The sequence below is a fragment of the Phocoena sinus genome, chromosome 5 (assembly GCF_008692025.1).
Source record: "Phocoena sinus isolate mPhoSin1 chromosome 5, mPhoSin1.pri, whole genome shotgun sequence".
In the NCBI taxonomy this organism is placed as follows: Eukaryota; Metazoa; Chordata; class Mammalia; order Artiodactyla; family Phocoenidae; genus Phocoena; species Phocoena sinus.
In genome coordinates this window covers 92,234,162-92,256,459 of record NC_045767.1, presented here as the reverse complement: position 1 = coordinate 92,256,459, position 22,298 = coordinate 92,234,162, and the positions used below count along the sequence as shown (strand labels likewise).

General features: G+C 40.3%; 1 long non-coding RNA gene across 2 annotated transcripts in view; it reads left to right on the top strand.

The window, feature by feature from the left end:
- The window catches only part of LOC116754728, a 130,531-nt gene that overhangs the window by 92,048 nt on the left and 16,185 nt on the right, over nucleotides 1-22,298 (top strand). The window contains exon 1 of one of the 2 annotated variants that reach the window (XR_004350152.1): nucleotides 11,407-11,538. The exons of the other annotated variant lie outside the window; for it this stretch is intronic. This is a non-coding gene — a long non-coding RNA (uncharacterized LOC116754728). Of the gene's footprint in view, nucleotides 1-11,406; nucleotides 11,539-22,298 lie in introns of those variants that run through there. 2 annotated transcript variants of the gene reach the window in all.

Genomic DNA, 22,298 nt, shown 5'->3' with positions numbered 1-22,298 from the left:
TTGATGGCAACTCTCTCCTTCCAGATGGCTCAGACCACACACCTTAGAGTCAGCCTTGAATTCTTCCCTTCCCTTCCCCCTTCTCTCCCTCCCTCCTCCTTTCCTCCCTCCCTACTGTTTTCCCTTTTTTCTTTCTTTTTCCTCCTTCCCTCCCTCCCTCCCTCCCTTCTTCCTCCCTTCCTCCCTCCCCCCCTCCCTCCCTCCTTCTCTTCTTTCTTTCTCACATCCAATCTATCAAGAAATCTTGTGGCCTTTACCCTTAGGATTACATCCATAACTTGATAATTGTCACCACCTCAATTGCCAAAACCCTGCTTCCCAACCACCAGCATCTCCCTCCGGAATGTTGCAAAGGACTCCTAACTGGTTTCCTTGCTTTTCCCTACGTCTTCTAGAGCTTATTTTCAACATGACTGGAGAATTATATTTTAAAAACATAAATCAACCAGATCATATCATTCATGTGCTTAAAATCCTCTAAGACCTCCCTATTTTACAGTATTCAAAATAAAATCGAAATCCTGTGCTGGTCTACAAGACCCTATGTAGTCTGGCTCCTCGATGCCCCTGCCGCTGCCTCCCGACTTCATCCCCTCTTCTTGCCCTCTTCCTCCTTGCTCTTCCTCTAAGGTGCTGGGCATTTTCCCACCATGGGGCTCACCTTGCTGTTTCCTCTGCCAGGAAATTCTTCTCCCATCTATGGTCAGGCTTATTCTTCACCTCTTTCAAGACTTTGTTCAGGTGGCACCTTCTCAGGGAGGTCGACCCTGATGGTCCCATGGAAAGTACAGTCTTGCACACGTACTTTTGCCTGCCACACACCCCCATCCTCCTTACTCTGTTCTATCTTTACTGTTGAAGTAGCACTTTTCTTCATAACATACTTTATAATTTATTATAACAAACTTCATAATTTTTTTTTTTTTTTTTTTTTTTTTTTTTTTTTTTTTTTTTGCGGTACGCGGGCCTCTCACTGTTGTGGCCTCTCCCGTTGCGTAGCACAGGCTCCGGACGCACAGGCTCAGCGGCCATGGCTCACGGGCCCAGCCGCTCGGCGGCATGTGGGATCTTCCCGGACCGCGGCACGAACCCGTGTCCCCTGCATCGGCAGGTGGACTCTCAACCGCTGCGCCACCTGGGAAGCCCCATACTTTATAATTTATTTTAACATATTTTAAATTTAGTCTGTGTCTCCTTCTGCCAAACTTTAATTCCCAAGGGCAAGGACTTTCATCTGTTTGTTCAGTGATGTATTCCCTGTACCTGGAATAGTGCCTGGCATACAGTCGATGGTCTATAAACACTCACTGAATATTGAACATTGGGCCTGACTCTCCCAAAGCCCTAATATCTTTAATCAGGATGATACCAAGACATGTGAGAAGCCCAGACTGATGATTAATTTGGTTCTCCTTCAAATGGATATTAAAAAATAATTATGTTTGTTGAGAAGTGATGCTGAGTACTGCCGGGCTGTATGTGGGAAGGACCAAAAACAGGAGTGGTGCTCAAACTTTCTTTTCTTATCGCAGGCAATTCAGCTCTGGCCCTGAATGTATCTAAAACAATTACAAAACAGAGCCCTGCAGCAACCCTGACCCTCCTTACGCAGGTCAGTCACACAAGCACACCCTTTGGGGGTCTCACTGTGCCCACTCCAGGCTGCATCCATATTCAGTACCCTCCCTGAGAGGCCATCTGGCGGGTAGAGATTTTCCCATTTTGGAATATCCTCAGGGATGTTTAGATTGGTGGCCCTGGTAGCTGGCTGTGTCTCTGAACTTAGCCACGGGAGATCTCCTCTTGCAGTGCATGCAGTTCAGTCTGATTATTTGAAAAGCCCTAATCTGCTTTTTCAGCATCGTGCTCTGAGACCTCCTGCTTCTTTTCTCTACCGGTCTCAGCAGAAAAGTAATAATAGCTGCGAAGGGTGTCACTATGCTTGAGAAAGACAGACACTCCCTACACCCTCGGTTTCCTCAGTGGCAGAAAGCCCCTGTCAGTTTAACTCACCTTTTCGGAAATATAGTTTCTCATTTCTCCTCTCCCACAGGTGCCCAAGCTGGTAACTTCTTTTTCACCACTTTACATCCAATCTACTTTATTCTTCAATAACTTGCTACTCCTAGCAAGGTTTGAGTAAAATCTAATGTTAACTAGAAGAAATTCTTTATTGTTTTTCCTTGTAAAAATGGGGCATTGTGAAAAAATTAATGTTTGAACAATGAAGCTGGTTGCCTTTTTTTTCATTGGTAAGAGAGGGTGAAGTCTCATTTCTTACAGCTCAGAATTATTTTGAAGCTCACATGAGATGAAATAGTAAATGGGTCTAATTATAATCTTTTCCATTTTATTGAGGAGATTCTCACTGAACTGGAAAGAAATCAGTATACGGAATAGAATTACTCATTCTAAACTGAGGAGTTGAGGAGAGAAAGGGGGCGTGGTTTAAACTCCTTTGTTTCTAGGGAAACGCTCGTGTTCCTTTTTTTTTTACATCTTTATTGGAGTATAATTGCTTTACAATGGTGTGTTAGTTTCTGCTTTATTACAAAGTGAATCAGTTATACATATACATATGTTCCCATATCTCTTCCCTCTTGCGCCCTTTTCATTGAGTGTGAAATGGGGGTGGATGGGATGGGGGATGTGTGTGAGATAGGGGTTGGAAGGGGTCACTTGGACACCCTGGGGCTCCCATGGAAACTCCACCCTACTGCTCCGGGCCAACTGCAGGCTGAGAAAGAGGGAAGTGGGTCAGGGAGAGGCCAAGAAGGGAAAGCTCACAGCTTCCGAAGGAGTTTGAAAATCATTGTTGTCAGCAGGAGAAAAGAGATTCTTAACCTCTAATTATTTCTTCTCTCACCCCTCATATATCTCTAACCTCTTTTTTCTCACCAATCTTAAATCTTGTGTGACTCTTACTAGCCCTTTTCTCCACATGAACCTTTAGTCACACACAATAAATTGAAAGTATTGAGGCTTGAAGCTGGTTAAAGTATTTCCAGTTACTTGTCTCTCAGGAGGTGTCCTCCAGGGAAGATTCTAGTAAACTCCTGTTTATCACCATTTTTCTGTGAATAATCACCCACCTCCAATTACTGGATTCTTTTTAGAATCCACAATTCACTGGCCCTGGCTTCCAACTGTTACCGCAGATCATCAACCCCTGTGAATTATGAGAATCACATCCTCTCTTGAGCTACAGTCAGCTGCAGCCCATTGTCCGCTATTTCTTTCCTCTTCCTTTTTGAAACTTTAGAGTTTAAGACGCTCTTCTTAAGGGTTCACCCAGAGGACAGAATCTAGAATACCCTGTTTGGATGAGAACCATAGCTACCCCATGGGAAGAACCTGAGAGGAAGTCAGGACATGAGTCAGGGAAGACAGAAAAGAAAGAGAAATTTAGGGCTTCCCTGGTGGCGCGGTGGTTGAGAGTCCGCCTGCCGATGTAGGGGACACAGGTTCGTGCCCCTGTCCGGGAAGATCCCACATGCCGCGGAGCGGCTGGGCCCGTGAGTCATGGCCGCTGAGCCTGCGCGTCCGGAGCCTGTGCTCCGCAACTGGAGAGGCCACAGCGGTGAGAGGCCCGCGTACCGCACAAAAAAAAAAAAAAAAAAAAAAAAAGAGAGAGAAATTTAGACTTTTGCGTTATCAGAAGTAAGGTTTATGATATGGGGAGGTATGTGTGTGAGTGTGTGTGTGTGTGTGTGTGTGTGTGTGTGTGTGTATGTGAGAAATGAGTATCGTCCACTGGACTTAAGAAGGTGTAAGAGGACAAACAAAAAGAAAAAAGAGAGGAGACTCTCCTCCCCCAATCACTGAGGGTAGGTAGCCTGTGAGGACGCAACAAGAGAAACATGGAAAATTTTCCTGGAACTCCATCTGGGCCTGCTTTGGGAGAACAAAGACCATGTGTCTTTCTTTTCCATGTTTCAGAATTGCTGTGTAAGAAGTGGTGTGCTTTGTTATCTCTACCCCCCTAATGTGGGTGAGTCTTCCTCAAATGAGCTGAGGGTGTTGCACTAAACCTGAGATTTGGCTCTGAAAAGTTATTCTCCATTTTCCTCTTTACTTTAAATTGAGATAATCCTTTACTTCCTCACTTGTCTCTCTCTTTCTCTTTGGGAAGTCGTCACTGATCCCACCCCAGGGCAGAGGAGTAAGCAACAGAGCCATCTTGAAAACCAGATGCTTGAGAATAAGACCAAGTAAAACATCTGCTGAATGAAACTATGGAAAGGATTATATGATGCTAACTGTTGCATTTGGGAATGGTGGAATTAGCACATCACCCACATTCTTCATAAAATTTATTTATTTAATAAGCAACGAATAAATGATTAGGACAATTAATATATGCACATGGTAGCAATTCCAAAAGTTTGAAGGTGTTTCCAATGGAAGTCAGGTTTCCCTCCCACTCCTGTCCCGGCAACCACCTAGCTTTCCTTTCCGATGCAGCCATAGTTACCATCAAAAGCAGTTTAAAAATCTAAATAAGACAAAATTATTCACTTTACGATATCCAAGACATGGAAGCAACCTAAGTGTTCATCGACAGAAGAGTGGATAAAGAAGATGTGGTACATATATACCATGGAATATTACTCAGCCATAAAAAATGAAATAATACCACTTGCAGCAACATGGATGCACCTAGAGATTGTCATACTGAGTGACGTAAGTCAGAGAGAGAAAGACAAATATTGTATGATGTCGCTTATATGTGGACTCTAAAAAAGTGGTACAAGTGAACTTCTTTACAAAAAACGAAATAGAGTCACAGATGGAGAAAATAAACTTATGGTTACCAGCGGGGAAAGGGTGGGAGAGGGATAAATTGGGATATTGGGATTGATATATACACACTACTATATGTAAAACAGATAACAAATAAGGACCTACTGTATAGCACAGGGAACTCTGCCCAATACTCTGTAATGACCTATACGGGAAAAGAATCTAAAAAAGAGTGGATATATGTGATGTGCATGTATAAGTGTTTCACTTTGCTGTACACCTGAAACTAACACAATATTGATTGTAAGTCAACTGTACTATAATAAAAATTACTAGAAAAAAAGAGAAAATTATTCACAACCTTAGTTATTTGATTTAAAATTGGAAATAGCCTCTTCCCTCCTGAATGACAGTTGCAGAAAGCGTTTCTAGTTCGATTGAATAGTTCCTTTGTGTTTGATATTCTCCACCCTCTTTAATATATAATGTCCCTCGAGTTCAGAATTACCCCTATTCTGGGATAATCCCTAGAAACACCTTAAGGGTATTGAAATTATCTCCTACTCAAAATGAATCACGAGATTTTCTTTCAGACTTCAGACTCATGGACAAAATCTTGAACTTCCTAATTCAGCCCGAGTACAAAGCAGTTAAGGGCTTCAAAAGGATTAGAGTTTTGAAAGTCACAGGAACCCAGTTCAACTCTTGCTCTTAGCTAAAAATGTTTGAAGTAGCCACTTTCATTCTAATAACAGTTTGTAGGAATGTTTTCCCTCAGGTTAATTGGATGTCTTACCATCTCTTTTCTTCTAGGGATTCTAGGAAAAGAGAGCATGGTTGGCAGTATTTTGTGAAGGGTTTTTATCAACAATATTGATGTTTCTTAAGGTACCGTGGGTCAGACTTTCCAGTCTACTCCCTGTGTCTCTTGTTCTGAGGCTATTAGGGAGGAAATGATTGCACTGAAGAGAGGAGACTAGGTTGGCTGTTCTGGGACCTCTGTCTAATTTGTGCCCAGGCCTGCTGCCAGGGCACTGGAGCAGAGGGTTAATATCCCTAAAAGAGTGTGAGTATGAGACAATGAAAAGTTTATGAAATTGGACTTATGATTTCCAGCCCAGCATCAGGCATATGCAAGGAACTTGGAAGTTGTCACTCCCATCTTCATAACAACAACAAAAAACTGCTGGACCAACTAAAAATCAACAACTCTTCTTATAGTCCTCAGAAAATCGTGGTCACAGGACAAAGTGCTGTCCCCCAAATTGGAAAGACAGACAGGTGGATACAGAGGATCACAATTTACCAGAGCAGAAATCCATGGGCAGAAACCTCTGCAGGAACTAGCATAGGGTAGAAAACCTGAAAGTAGAATTAGTAAATTGCTGTAGGCTCAGTGTGGACGGGTTTGAGGGTTAAAAACTCCAGAAGGGTCTAAGCTTAGGGGGGAGGGGCCCACATTTTTGTGAGTTTTACCTTCAGGAGCTCCACCACCTTCTCACAGTCAATGTTGGAGTAGCCATTCTGAAATATGCCCCAAGTATTCTGTTCTTAACAGTGCCTGCATCAGGGGAGACTATAAGAGCCTCACGGTCTGTTGTTTTATCACAGCCTAACCCATCTGGAGGAAAGGAAATAGCCAATCCCGCCCTCTGTAACCTTGTTGTGTCACCCAAGGGAGGAAAAAAACAAAACTGAGAAGCCCTTGTGAGGGTCTTAGCCCTGGGACACAAACTCACTAAAAGGCTAAGACCTATAGCCACAGGACTCCAGAACGCATTCTCTCCCCCCATAGTTTACCACTATTTCAATAGGACTCCTGTAAAATCACAGGGGATTCCAGCGTAAAGAACTGCGTGTCTCAGATCTTATTTAAGAAGGAGTCTTTAGGGAAGGAAACTCAAAGACAACGGAGGCTACAAAAACAAGGACACCAGAGGAAGTTTTAACCTCTGATACCTACAGCTTCAGCAAACAATAAACACAGCCTAATTCCTAGCCAGATAAACAAAACACACAAAAGGCCTATTTATTACATTTCCTTTTACTCAAAGCTTTCGATGAAAAATTACAAGGGATACGAACAGAAACACACACACAAACGCACACACACAGAGTTTGACCAGATGAAGCAAGGGTCAGAATCAGCCTCCGATTCGGCAGAGATTTTGGAATGATCAAACCTGGGATTTAAAACACCTATGCTTACTATACTAAGGGCGCTAATGGAGGAAATGGACAACATGCAAGGACAGATGGGTATTAATAATGTCCAGGGCTTTTAGTTGTACTTAGGAGAAGGGATAAGGAAAGGTATGTCTGTTCCATCTTCCTGAAAGTGGAACTCTTAACTCTAAAAAAAAAGTTTATCCTGTTTTTCTTCATTGTTTGTTTCCTCTGAGTTCCTGTTTCTGTGTATTTATTTCTATTTTTTTAATAGAGATTTTTATTTCTATTTTTTTAACATTAAGTCTTTAATGTTAAAGACTTTCCTCAGAGGTGTGGTGATCACTGGCTATCCACTCATATTTAAGATTGAGTACTATAAAACTGATAAGTTACATCAGGAAGAGGGGTGGGACCTGCCCCTCATTGTTAGGTTATCAGCGGGATATCACAGGGATCCAGCCATTTCTTGAGAGAAGGTGTAACTTTATCAAATGTCAATTGCTAAAGGTCTTTCTCTTAGGATTGTCCATTTTTTTCAGATAGTCATCCTCAAGTATCCTGCCTGTGGCTGAGTATGACACTGTTGAAGGAAGAAGAGAGCTGAATGTCCCACTGTACAGTATTCAGACTTTCATTTAATCTCTCTGCTTCTTACTTACTCTTACTCTTCTCTCCTCTCCAGGGTAATGCTATAGTTCTCCTGTCTTATGGAGCGCAACTGTGTTGGGGATAGGAGACTGTTTTCTGGTCCTTGATCATCAGACCACATAGGTCACCACTGAGACATCCATGGTCCCTCTCTACACAGCGTTGGGAAACAATTCTCTACCAATCATGGTTTCATGTATCCTACTGTCTTATGAGCAGAGGCATAGATAGTCTATTCCAGATGATCTTTGCAAGGATGTTCATATAGCAAGTAACCCTGGAAGACAGAGATAGTGTCTCTCTCTGGGATAGAGAGAAGATTTGTTTGCTTCCCAGTATAATAAAGATAATTCCAAGATGAGGGCTGGGAAGGTTTTCTTGTAGCCTTTTTAACATATTGAGGTTTCCTAAAATTGAGCATCTTCAGCTGTGATGCAAACCTACTACATTCAACATCCATTTGTGCTGTTCCATGCAGTCCCTGTGGAACTGAGAGACAAGGTGAACAAACATGTACGTGAAGATAATGCTGCCTACTGTGCTTGGAGTAATAACATCCTTAGCCTTTGTCTCAGGTGACTCGTATTTTCATGCCAGCATGAGTGGTACTGTGGCCATTTAACTTGTAAGCTTGCAAGTAGAGTAGAATCTCAGATGCTCAATTCTGTGGGTTTCCAGTGCTACAATACCATGTATGGGGCTCAGGAATCTATGAGCCTGCCTCTGTTCTGTCTTCCTTGATACCCCGTGCAGCTGTTGCAATTCTGGCCTTACTGCCTCCTCAGTCTATAACTAGAAGACTGGGTTGAATCCTGCTGCTCTGGGACCCACAATCTGTCTGTTTCCCTCCCCCAGCTTGGGAATATCTCTTTTAAATATGAGAGAAATCCTTCTCTTTTCATGTTTCTTCAAGCTGCTCCTTCAACTCCCACAGATTCCCATATCCTAAAGATTTAGGTTTTGCAAAATAAAAGCCAAAAAACATCTTCTAGTACTCTTCTGCTTCCAACCCTACCACTCAGCTACTGTGAGCCAAAGAGCAATGATGTTTGAGTGTGGGACAAGAAGGGGAAATACAGGGAGTAAAAGGCTCCTGTGTATTACCATTTCAAAATGTCACCCAGTCACATTTTTTCTGTGTTTGACAAGTGTCTTCAGTTCTCATGAACACTCTCTCTCACATTACCAGAATCCAACGCACCCAACATCCTGCCAACTTTTCCATGGGGGTTTAGTAAATCTCTAACTTTCCGAAGCCTGGAGTAGGGACAGAGCCAGGAACAGTGCTGAATGCTTTGCCACTCTCCCAGATTTCCACAGCTGCACCCTTCCTGCTTTATTCCCATCAATCTTTGTACCAAGGGATGGGACTCTGTAGAGGTCCACAGAGAGTCCAAACTTCATATATCCTGTAACAGTTAGAGTCATCAGGCCCCTTGCAGGGAGAGCAGAGTCCTCTGAGGATAAGACAAAGCTAGGAGCAGGAAGCAGGGGAAAGGCACTATGTTTTTCTGGGAAAACAAAGAATGAAATGAGGAATAGATGGTGTGGAGACTTTTAGGTTCATTTGGCAGACTGAGGAGGGGAAAGATGGGGACGGGTTTGAGCAGTGTGGGACCAGGAAGGTTAAAGAGAAAAGAATCAGCAGTCTTTCATCTGCCCCTTGGGGAGGTGGCCTTTGACCCCAATTCAGGGAGAAAAGGGCAGTAGGGAGGTCACGCTTATTATAATTCAGCTAGAGCTGGAAAAACAAGTATGTAAATGAGAGTTGGGAGGAGGATGTTAAAAGGCTTATAATTATGTCATTTTTGTGTCCCCCACGACTGGCTCTGTGACTTACTTGAAGGAATTGTCCCGAGTTACCCTCTTTGACATTAGGTGTCAAAAAATAAGTTAATGTTTTCCCGATTATACGTCAAATTGAGACATTTAGTAAATTCACTAAATTTAGATATTTAGTGAAGACTTTTCTTTGGTCTATGCTTTGAGAAAAGTTATCATCTCAATATTTTGACAGTTACAATGAACACTTAATTCATCCTGAGCCATTTAACTTGAGTTTTAATTTCCGGATTGTCCTCAGATCATCTTCCCTTAGGGACTTCTGCATGTGGGGTGATCAGATTTCACCATCTTGAGATGTACGCACCTCTGACCTCTAACCCATGGACAGAGAATTGGGCTCCTTAACTGAACTTGCCTACAGAGGAATGAGAGGGCTAATACTGGTATATGATTAAGAAGGTAAAATGAAATTCTTCAGGAGTCTAATCTCAATACCTCTTTTTGACTAAAATATTTGATTACTTCTCATCTTTTTGATTGATTGTGGGAATATGTTCCACAGTTGGTTGATGTCTAGCTGGTCTTTTCTCAGTATGGGGCATAGAGAGGAAAGAAGATGTAATTATAACAGTAATTTGATTTCAGTTCTCATCACTAATATAAGGCTTCCTCGTGGTCCCCAAGCCTCTGCGTCTCCTTGTTCCTCCTCTTTACTCTCTGGGTGCTGAGTCTCCTGCTTTGTACCCAGGTCTCTGGCTCCTCTGTTATAGCATAATTCTCATGCATTTTTATGTCAACAAAATATTTCCTTTCACTATGTCTTAAAGAATCCTGCTCCCCACTAGGAATACAGAACAGAAGAAAGGAAATAAGTGATTGGGGAAGAAAAATCCTGTTTTGCCTCTCTAGAATATCTGGATTTTGTTTATTTCCTCCTGAGTCAGATCCAGACAACCTAAGGGAGAACCACATGTGGGCAGGTGGGAGAGGTCGCAGCAGAGGCAGAAAAAGGCAGAAAAGCGTCTTGTTCTTAGGGGGCTGTATTCATTTGCTGGGCTTCATGACAAAATACCACAGGGTGGGTGGTTTAAAGAACAAAAATGTATCTCTTCACAGTTCTGGAGGCTAGAAGATCAAGGTGTTGAGGGGTTTCATTCTGAGGGCTCTCCTTGGCTTGCAGATGCCTATCTTCTCTCTCTGTCTTCACCTGCTCTTTTCTCTGCGCGTCCACATGTCTGTGTCCTAATCTCTCCTCTTATAAGGACACCAGTCATATTAGATTGGAACCCAGCCAAATGAGCTCATTTTCCCTTGATTACTTCTTTAAAGGCCCTTTTTCCAAATACAGTCACATTTTGAGGTGCTAGGGGTTAGGACTTCAATATATATTTTGGGGGGAATACAACTCAGCCCGTAACAAGGACCTGGGGTTGGGGGAGGATGAAAAGCTGGGAAGGCCATGCAGCTTCCTTTGTTTGTTGGTTGGAGGAGGGACGTTCACCTATCTGGGACCTGGGGACATTTTACAACCTTAAGTTTTATAGTCTCAGCCCTTCTATCAGTACAGTTTAAGAGCTTGGGGTTACAAATATGCTACATATGCCTTAAAAATTTACCAAGAAAGGTGGGGAGAAGTAAATATATATCCATCAGAATGGCTCCCCCTTAGAAGGAAAAGGGCTGAGTTGATAGGTCAGATAGAATGATTTGGGGTGAATTTTTTCTTACGGTACTTCAAATATCTTTTTCTCTCCTGTCTTTTAAAATAGAGATGTTATTGGAGAGCACAATGACTTTTATATTTCGGAGGTGAGGGGAACTGACCTTTCAATTGTTTTAAAATCAGTGGTTCTTTCTGCCTCTAGGACTTCTTATTTAATTCCCTTGGGAATCCCTAGCATTGGTATTTTTAAAAACTGCCTCCCCTGGTGATTCTCACATGTAACTGGACTGGAGGAGGGACAAGTCATTGTCCCTTTGATTTTCTACCTTCACTGCAGTAGAGAGCAGCATGAAGACTTCCAGAATCTCGAATGGGAGCAAATCCCTCCATTAGAACCTCTACAGGGAAGGAGATCCATATATGCCCAGAGACAATCCATGTTTTCTTTCCTTTGTGATGCACCCAAGACCGACCTTGGACTCAGGAGACACAAATTTGGTCTTCTTCAGGTTGACTGAGCAAAAATCATGGTGAGGATCGTTGAGATTTACAAACATAAATGTGTTTTCTGTTACTACTATTAAATATGCAAAATGGCCCCTTTCCCACTTAGTACAGGTTTGTAGACATGTTTCTGAGGTTATTCTGCTCATCTCTTTGAGGTGGACGTTCTCTCCTATTTCACGTTTCCAGGCTGACCCCACCTTGGAGGAGAGAGGGATGAGTGTGAGTGCCCCAGACCTGCCGGGAGGGAGACAAGAGGAAGCTCTGGCAACCCAAGCATCACCCCCATTTCTAGCCAGGGTATATGTTGTATGCCTTCCTCCCAGGGATAGAACAAAAGACAGCTGGTGTCATCTTTTCTCTAGAATAGGAACTTCCTTAAACGCAGAGAGTCAAATAACCTTCTCTTTGGATGCCCTGCCCCACTCCCTTTTCTGGCTTTTAAAAATAATCTTACTTTGGCACCCACTTTCTTTCCTCCCTAGTGTTTTTCAAGACCAAGATGTCCTTTAGAACTTGTTTAGTTTGAAAAGGCAGTTGTTTATACTTCTGGGAATAAATTTGCACTTTGAAATGAAAAGGCCTGGTGTGTTGATCTTGACACATCCTTGAGGATCTCCACTTAAGGCTCTGAAGAGCCCCTCCCAGAACAGCCTGGAGCAGGAAAAGGTGGGAATGGGGGCTGGGAGGGTGGAGGGCTCTGTCCAGGTGTCCATGAGGTCTTTTCTGCCTGGAGACCCAGAGGATTGAAGAATTGGGATACCTGAGAGAGTTTGAGTGTAAAATGGTGATGACACGAATGTAACTTTGAAATTTTAAAACATTCTGTGAGAATCCAACTTCCATTCAAAAATATTTGAAATGGTCCCTTTATCTCTGAATATGAATTTTGGGATGTTTCCTAGGTAAACTTGTTGTTTATTTTGGGTTTGATGTTCTCTCCTGTTTCTGCTGTTTCTGTCTGAAATGTTCTTAGGGGTCAGGTTACCCACTTCCATTCCACTGGGGCCTGAATAGTAGTATTGCCCCCTCACAGGGATTGGTCCCGAGATTTTTCCTCTAGGTTTAAGATAGGGAAAATGCAATGAAATTGTCCTGATGCTGCCTGTCCCCTAATCTACAAAAGTAATTAATCTATTGTTTATATGGCCATTTGACAAAGCTATCATAACCCATGAGACGTTTTAGTTTGGCCTAAAACCAAGCTGTTAAAAATTTAGCCATTTTTTTACCCCATCTGTCAATCCAAATCCTAGGCCTTCTATAAACCCTTCCTTTACTCTATCCTATTACCTGGGGGTATCATGAAGAAAAGTTTGCATACAATACTGGTTAATTCAGAAAAGCAGTGTTTTAACAGTTTGACTTTTAGCTAGTTGGATAATGCCAAATTATCTGCACTAAGTGTCCTGTCTTCAGTAATTTGTTAAAGAACGTCAGGAACAAGAAGTGGATGAGAGGAATCTTGATTTCGGAAAGACTGAGAATGGAGTTTGTTAGTGGGGGTGGTGGGAAAGATGGGGTGATGATAGAGGAGTTTGGATGATTTTCTTTCTCCATCCTCACCATTCCTATGGATTTTGGTGAAATGATGTATACTATGGGATAGAAAGCATTCCCTATTTCCTCACTGGAGAATCACCTCAGTTCTTGGACAGAAAAGGGATCACAAGAAGTGGACCATTTATAGACCATGTTTATGTTATGGATCTGTTTTTGAAAGACATGCACAGTATTGTAAACCTTCCCTTGCTGTTTTGGGGGGAGAATAGGGAAGAAGGGATTCAAGGAAATCTCTACTTTCTCTAGCTGGTGGGAGCTCTTGGGGAGGGTGGAGGCTGGGCTGTGACATTTTGACCTCAAAAAGTCAGGACTTGTTTTTTCGTTTGTTTGTCCTTCAGATGAGGACAGTAATTGAGTAAAAACATCAACAAAAGTGCCTTTGGTTTTCACTGGGAGGAAATTTATTATTTCAAATGTTTTATAATGAAAAATCCAGTTTAAATCTCCTTGTATTATCTGTCCTAAAGCTCTCCTTTCCAGACTTTCCAAGTAGAGTACAGCTTTAATCCTTTCATCACTGGCCTTGGAAGAGAATCCTCCCTCAGGGACATCATTCCTGTGGGAAGGAGAATGAGTGACAGACAAGAGCTTCTGTACCCGGAATAAATCCCATCTGTAACATATCCAAGCCTGACCCCTGACCCTTGGACAGAGAAATGGGCTTTTCGTGGAGCCCACACATAGAATAATGAAGGGGCTAATGTAAGTTCAAGATCAGTGAAAGAAAATAAAAATTTAGCTAACCTAAGTTCTTCCCACTGTCTAAAACTTAAAAAAAAAAGCTTTTCCTCATTTTGAAGAGTAGAACAAAGTTGACACCTTGCCTTTATGGATCACAGACAGGAGCTCTCAGGTTATAAAACAGTAATTTATAATCAGAACTTAACGAGATATATTCATCTACAACATTTCTATCTTTTAGCTTTACCCTTAAATGGGAGCAGTAGGATTCCCCCATCCATGTAGGGATTCTAATTAGGGTGAGGTTTAATATTAGACTAGTGGTGTATGCACAGAGGAACTTCAAGGTCAAGAATCAAGTGTGCTCTAGTCCTTTACTCTGGATTTTCATAGTGAGACATTTCTTTTTCTTAAAACAACACTTATCATGGTTTATAAAATTAAAGGACCGAAACGTGCTCATCAACAACAACAACCATTTCATCTGAAAAAATGGAAGAGCACAAAGAGAAACATCTCTCCAGGGACATCTTCCTGACAGCTCATCTTGGATATAAGACTGTGTTAACAGCCCCAGGTACCTACAGAGTGTAGACCACAGTGTGGAGGGTAGAGCACAGTGTGAGGGCAGATACAGCAGGGGGGAGGGATGAATTCTGTTCTTGACTCTGGGTTTGGGGAGGGGAGACCCTAGGGTTTTTCTTTTCTTTGAATAGAGGACATGGGATATCATTTCCACGGTCTAGGAAGAGTTGTGACTTAGGGAGGAAGAGGGAATATATTCTATTTCTCACTTTCCTTCTATCTTGGAAGAGTAGCAAGAATTTCAGCTTGGGTAAAAGTTCAGGAGCACACTGGGTTTCTGAAGGTGAAATTCATGTGGAACATTGGGCTGAACTCCTGTCTGGAGAACTAGTAAAAGGTTAAAAGATATCTTTTATTTTATATATTATTTGTATATCCTCATAAAGGATATAGACTTATTTCTGAAGTTATTACATAAATATACAAATAATATATAATATAAAAGATATCTTTTAACCTAAAAGTACAACATATACATTCATTTATTTCTCTGTTATCTCTCTCTCTTTTTTTTTTTTTTTTTTTTGGCTGCACCACACAGCATGTGGGATCTTAGTTCCCTGACCAGGGGTCAAACCTGTGCCCCCTGCAGTGGAAACACAGAGTCTTTAACCACTGGACTGCCAGGGAAGTCCCATATCTTTCTAAAGTGAAATGCTTTTCTGTGGCAAAGATAAACAGTTTTATATATATATGTATATATATATAAATTTATTTCTATACATATAGAGAGAGGAGAAATATTTTACCAATGAGATATTTAGTAATGTCCAAGTTAACTCACCATGTAGTGTTCCTTCTAACTTCCTCGGTTTCTCTACTTCCAGATCCACAAGATACCTCATGGTTACATAGAAATCCTTTCACTACCGTTCTTCCCTCCCCATTCTCAGAATGATTCCCTAAAGTCTTCTTCTGTGATGGACCAAAGCCTGGCCTCTGACCTATGAAGAGAAAATTGAACTCCTTAATGTGATCTCTGCATACATTATTCATCGGGCAACCCTCAACCTTAAATATTCTCTGTGTAGGAGGCCCACTTACATCCCTTCTTATGTTTAGTACATTTTAGATAGTCTCTTTTCTTCATTTTAATTTGTTTTTTTATTATATAGTCAATTTTACTTCATTTTCTTTTGCAGTTACTCTCTGTTTTAAATGATATAACTCTAATGGTCTCAAGACTTTTAAGTCTTACAGTCTTCAGGGTCTGATGAGTTTCTCTCTACTTTCCCAGTTCCCTGGGATATGCATGATGCATTTTAGGAATGGAGAAGAAGAGGAGAGAAAGTTGATGTCTGTGTTTTTTTCTCCAGTTTCAAATTCCAGAATCTATAAAAAGAGTCCAAGAAGCAAGTTCTGTGCAGAGTCACTTCTAAGAATTCCAGGATAAAAATCCAGTGAAAGAAATTTGTATGAAGAAGAGGATGAGTGAGAGGAGGGGAGGAGGTATTGAAGAAAATTTCAAGGCAGGGAGGGAGTAGATATTCTAGTTTGGGGATGTGGTGGAGAGATGGGAGTCCCCTCCATTGTATCTTGACCTTAGGGTTGGGAAAAATGACACAATCCAGGAGGGAATGGTCCTTAGGAAGCCCAGTGACTGAGAAAAACCCTGCTGCCCACCAATGGGACAGATTGGTGTGAAGGAGATGCAGTTATTGCTGTGTGGTTAAAGCCTTTGGTGAGACTGTTGGGTGATTAACTTGTGGACTTTCCAAACGCATCTGGCAGCTGAAATAGTTATTGTTAGGAGTGCTCGAAGAGGCTTCAGAGAACACTTTAGTAGACATGAGTGCGTGCAGGACCCAGGTCTTGGCTTCTAAATATCATTCTCCACTGAAAGAATCCAGGGCTCCTTTGAGAAGTGGCTAACTCTGGGTCTGGAGCAGGAAAAGTGCAATGTAAACTTGGAAAATTTCTTATGCCAAAATGCAGAGAGGTGTTCAAAAGAGGGGGTCTTGTGCGAAGGACATAGGAGGCAGCTTGAAGGGGCTTCCACTAGCCAAATCTGGGACAATTCAAGCATCGTAAGGACTTTTGACAGTAATGGAGTATAACCCAGAGAATAAAACAAAAATTCTTGAGTCCATACTGATATAAGTCAATAAATAAGTAAATAAAGTGGGGAGAAGAAAATGCTCTTCCTTACAATAGAATTCCAATGAATAAAGTCAAAAAGACTGATGGAGTTAGAAAACCACTTTTTGGCAGCCACTACAATAATAATTTTTTCAGGCAAAAATCACCAATGACTCCTAAAAGCAGAGGGTGAACATTGGATGAAAAACAAAATATTTACAGAGTTTCAAAGTATCTCCTCACGATATACTTATTAATTTCAAAGAAAATAATTGTGTCTTCACAGTGGAGAAACCTGACAGGATTCATCGTAACCATGTGATCAAAGTTAACCTCATTAGAAATGGGACACATGGACATCTGGTGCCTCGTGAAGACATAAAAACACGTATATGAAATTCCTGACAAAAATGCGTAACCTGAATCTAATCATGAGGGAAATCAGACAAATCCATATTAAGGTGTGGGGCCTTTAGGGACTTTCCACCCCCTCACTTGTTCCCGTAAACCAATTCTTCTCCCTATCGTGCGCCACTCCTTCTCCCTATCGAAACCAATTCTTCTCCCTATCGTGCGCCACTCCTTCTCCCTATCGAAACCAATTCTTGGAGTTTTTCAGTTGACGGGGACTTGCCAGACAGCGGGTAATTTTCCAGTTGCCCGTAACAGGTATACGCCCTAACCGCCACAATGAACAGACAACTATAACGGCCAGAAGGTGGGACAAAAGTTCCTAAGCCAATGAATTCAAAAGTCACCACATTTACCCAATCATTGTGAGAATATACCCGCCCTATGAATAAATAAACCTATAAAAAGTATGTGATTCCGCTTTTAGGTGTTCCCCATCGGCCTCCTGCGTGAGGTTCAGGGAACCCCGGTGCATCGGCTCCTAATAAACCTCTTGCGTGTTGCAACGGCTCTCGACTCTTGGCGGTTCTTGGGCGAGTTGGAATCCCTCGTAGACCGCTTGGGTCTAACAAAGGAACAGCTACAAAATAACTAGCTTGAACTCTTCAAACTATCAAAGTTATGAAAGACAAAAAAGAATGAACTGTTCTAGATTAAAGAAGACCAAAGAGACATAACAACCAACTGTAACTGGTGATCCTGGATTTACTCCTGGACCATTTAAAGCATATTAGTGGGATAATTGGCAAACTTTGCTCAAGATCTGTTTATAATCAGATAACGATATTGGTATTAGTAATGGTAATGGTATTGCATCAATGTTAATTTCTTGATTTTGGTAATTGCACTAAGATTATGTGTGAGAATGTCCTTATTTTTAGGAAATACAACTGAGGTATTTAAAGATATAGGGACGAGAGGCTAAATGACTTTCCATGATTTACGAGACCTAATTTTCCTTTCTCTTCTTGTAGCTTAAACTTACATGTCCTAGTTGGGGTGAGAGAATAGTTTGTGTGTTAGCATCCTCCAAAGTGTCCCATGCTTCATACTGTGAAGGTGTTTTGCGGTATGATTACTTATAATAATCCACTATTAAATGCTTAATGGTAGACATCCCTTTTTGGTCATGAAATGACATAGTACACAGCATTTGTGTTGAAAGCAGAAAGGATCTTATGTTTCCAACAATGATTTAATAATTGGAACTGGTTGCTAGAGGGGAAATATGAAATTTCCTTTTCCAGAAGTTATTTTGGCTTTCTTATCATGTTTTAAATAAATTGTATTACATTTTCTCTGGAAAAAAAAATAAAAATAAAGGTATAGGGATATCCCATCTAAAACTTACTTGTAAGTGTTTCAGCAGATAAATTTATATCAATGGATACAAGAAAATGACAAAGCAAATGTGATAAAATGATAGTATTCAAGGAATCTTGGTATTGTACGTGGGAAGTCTTTGTATTATTTTACCAACTTCCCTCGAAGTCTGAAATTATTTTAAAATTAAGTTACCCTATAAAGGTCTGAGAGAGGCAGTTTTAAGAGTGTCAGCTCTGAAGCCATACGTAATGCAGTTTTATAGGATGTTGGGCTAGAGATTCCAAGGATAAAAGGAGACAAATTTAGGCTTTAAAGACAGGGTTTCCTGCCTCTGGGGAAGATTATATTGCTTTTATAATAAAAAACCAAATGATTAAAAAAAATAGGACAAAATGTACTCTTCAAGTTTAAAAACAACAAAAACATCAGGTTTAACAATGTGAATTGTGGATGAAAATGATTTAAAAATGTAAAAACAATTTGAAGTCATATATTTGTTACAGATGAGCTCTACCTAATAATAATGTTCAGAGGCACCCATCACCTTACTGTCATTAGTGTGATGCCTGGAGTCTGTCGAGTCAGACAGAGATGAGAAAGATGCAGAATTCAATCAGAGGCTATTTAAATATCTATAAGATTTGTGGTGGGAGCCCACAGCAAAATATAAAAGTGTTCAGAATGAAACCAGGCAGTAGATGGATTAGTTAAATCTAATCAAGTGCTGAAACAATCTTGATGGGGATTTGCAGACTCAAGTCATACTGAAGAAGTAGAAAATGTGTTACTTGTTCAGGGGCCCATGAAGCTGACCTATTTGGAGGCATTGGCTTGGAATCCCTCTCGGCAGAGAGGCTGTATGAAAGGGTTCCCCTTGTTCACCAGTGGCTTGGAAAGTCAGTCCTGGCCAAAGCCTTTGGCCAAAAAGCAACCTCACTACACCAAGACAGTCACTGAAATTCACTTGAGATGACAAACTCTATTTCTTTAGTGTGTATACAAAATTCATTTCACCCAAGGGAAGGACAGAGTAATCTTAGAGATAATGACTTAATTCAAAATCATAATATTAGTATTTTTTCTGTTAATTAAGTGCTACAATAGGTGCACATTTGGATTTAAAGAAAATTGAATATATTGTAAACACATCAGCCTTGTGATTCTCATTTAAAAAATGTAATTCGGTAGCTAATTTAGACACGATTTTCAAGTTAAATGCATAAAATATTTTACTAAGTTTGTAAATATTACTATTTAAGAGAGCTTAGAATTCACTATATTTTAAATTTCTTATATTGAATTTAGTTGAATTTTTAAGTGCTTGGGAAGGTTTTCCTCATGGTGGCATACAAAAGGTGCTTTTAAAATATGTGGTCATATAAAATATGTAAATGTAGTAAAAAAATCTTTAAAAGATCTTAAGTTTATAACAGAAACCAAACAAACTGAGCCAATCAAAGATTAATCAAATATTTGATTTGACTCCTTGGGAGTAATTGTTGAAATTATTTTATTTTTTAATTTATTTTTTCTAGTTTTATCGAGATATAATTGACCTATAACATTATATCAAAGGTCTACTACGTAATGATTTGATACATGTATGTATTGCAAAATAGTCACCACAACCTGTTTAGTTAGCATCCATCAACTCACATAGCTACATTTTTTTCTTCTTGTAATGAGAACGTTTAAGATCTATCTTCTTGGCAACTTTCGAATATACAATATTGTTGGCTATAGTCACTCATGCTGTTCATTACATCCCCAGACTTTATTTATCGTGTAAATGGGAGTTTATACCTTTTGACCACCTTCCCCCATTTGCCCACCATTCACCCCTGCCTCTGACAGCTACCAATCCGTTCTCTGTTTCTGTGAGTTCAGGTTTTTTAGATTCCACGTGTAAATGAGATCATAGCGTATTTGTCTTTCTTTGACTTATTTCCCTGAGCATAATATCCTTAAGATCCATCCATTTATAAATGGAATAAAACTTATAAATTGAAATTAAAAGCTTAAGGAAAACTATGTTTTTGATTTGGCTACTTTAATAAACTGAATGATAATTAGGAAAAAAAAAAAAACACCCTGAATTGTTGAAGTAGCAACTCAAAAAACCCACATGGATACCTACAGTAAATCTCATATAGATATATTTGAGCAAATTTATCTCTTAAAGGGAAATTATAAATAAAACATTAACAATAGTGAACTAAAATGCCCACCAGGATATTTAAAGATGTATAGTGTATACCAGATGTTCAAATGAAATTTGTTATTGTTGAAATAAGCTATACAACACATGGAAAATGTACATAAATACCTCTTTGGTTCTCCAAACCTAGATTTTATCCCTAAGTAGTCTTGTCATTTAAATTACGGAAGGAATAAATAAGATTAGAAAGCAGACATAATATGCATCATTATCATTCAGAAATGTGGGATTCTGGCATAGATAAACTATATGGAAATCAAGAACATGGATGCCAGGTAAGTCCAAAGTCCTACATCAAATTAATATGGAACATCTGGGGAAAAATTATTTTTTGGCGATGAGGTCACTACTTTTATACAAAGTAACAAAATATAGCCTTAAGGTGAAACTTATTTACTAGTGAGCGGTGCAGTTCATTTATTTATTTATTTGGCCGTGTGGCTTTCGGGATCTCAGTTTCTCGACCAGGCCACAGCAGCGAAAGCCCGGAAACCTAACCACTAGGCCATCAGGGAATTCCTGAGCATACGCTTTAAAAAGGAAAACAAAAAAGGATTAGAATCGAAGGATTTTGACAACTCTTGCATCAGGTTAAATCTAAAATCAGGACAGAAGTAAATTCCTTGAAAAAGAATGCAGAATAGATGAGTGTATTAGTTAGGAGGTGGATTAAGTTTATGTAAAGGAGACCCCAAATTACAGTGGATTAAGCCATTTATGTTATTTGTGATTGATATACAGTCCCAAGGGAGGGGGACCAGGGCTGCTACAGTATCTACGCTCACAAACTAGAGAAAGCCCGTGCACAGCAAAGAAGACCCAACTCAGCCTAAAGTATATAATTAAAAAAAAAAAGACAGATTTGGCTTGTGATTTGACTAACCAGTGTTACCTATTATGAGGGTTATTTCTAGAAATATAGAACTATTTCTGTCTAGAGGAAGGTCTGACTTTTTAAGAGAAAAACTGCTACAACTACAGCCTGCGTAAGGGACTAAGATAGGATCTGACATCATACTGTCAGATATGAGTGTTGTTCCGAGGAGGAGAGGAGAGGAAGAAGTACTGGATGATGAGTTTTATTTGCTTAGAACCTTCTGAAGGAGACTGATAGGGAATAAGAATGTCTCAGCACAAAAGAGTCATTCCTCTGAGATCGAGGGAGGAGGATTGTTTGGAATAGTAAAAACAGCAAACATTTAATGTGTTTTAGGAACCGTTTAGAGGCCTCGCTTGAATTCACTTAATTTCTGCAATGACTATGAATTAGGTACCATTATTATTTGCATTTTGTAGTTGGGATAAATGGGGCACCAAGTTATCAATCAATTTACTCAAGGACACGCACATGCTTGAAACTGGAATTTGAACCTAAGCACTTTGCCTCCAGTATCTGCGCATGTAACTGCTTTACTGCACTACTCAGCAAACTTTTTTAAAGAAGGGAAGTGACCTCACGTTTATCCCAGACAAGCCCGTGCATAGTTCAATGCTGGGAAATATGGTTGCTGCACTGAAAACCTAGACTAGAAGAAAAACTGGATTGTGAGTTAACTGGGAGAGTGCAAGAGTGAAGTTTAGGAAGAAACAATTAAACATTCAAGGCTATAAACTGTCTGCCCTGCAGCAAGGAGCATTGAACCAGAGTTCAGAGACCTGGGCAGCATACCTGGATATTCCAGTCATTTTCTATTTCATTAATTCCAGCAGTGTACTTAGCCAAGTGTTAGAAAATTTTAGTTTTGTAACTTTTCTGTGCCTCAGTCTTTGCATCCGTAAAATGGAAATACCTCTTCTCCCCGCAGGCGTATTGTAATAGAAATAAATGCTGGAAAGTCTTTGGAGATTTTAATCATAGCGTTTAAAGCAGTTACTCTAAGTAGTCACATTGGTTTGGTAAAAAAAAACAATTACCCAAACAAG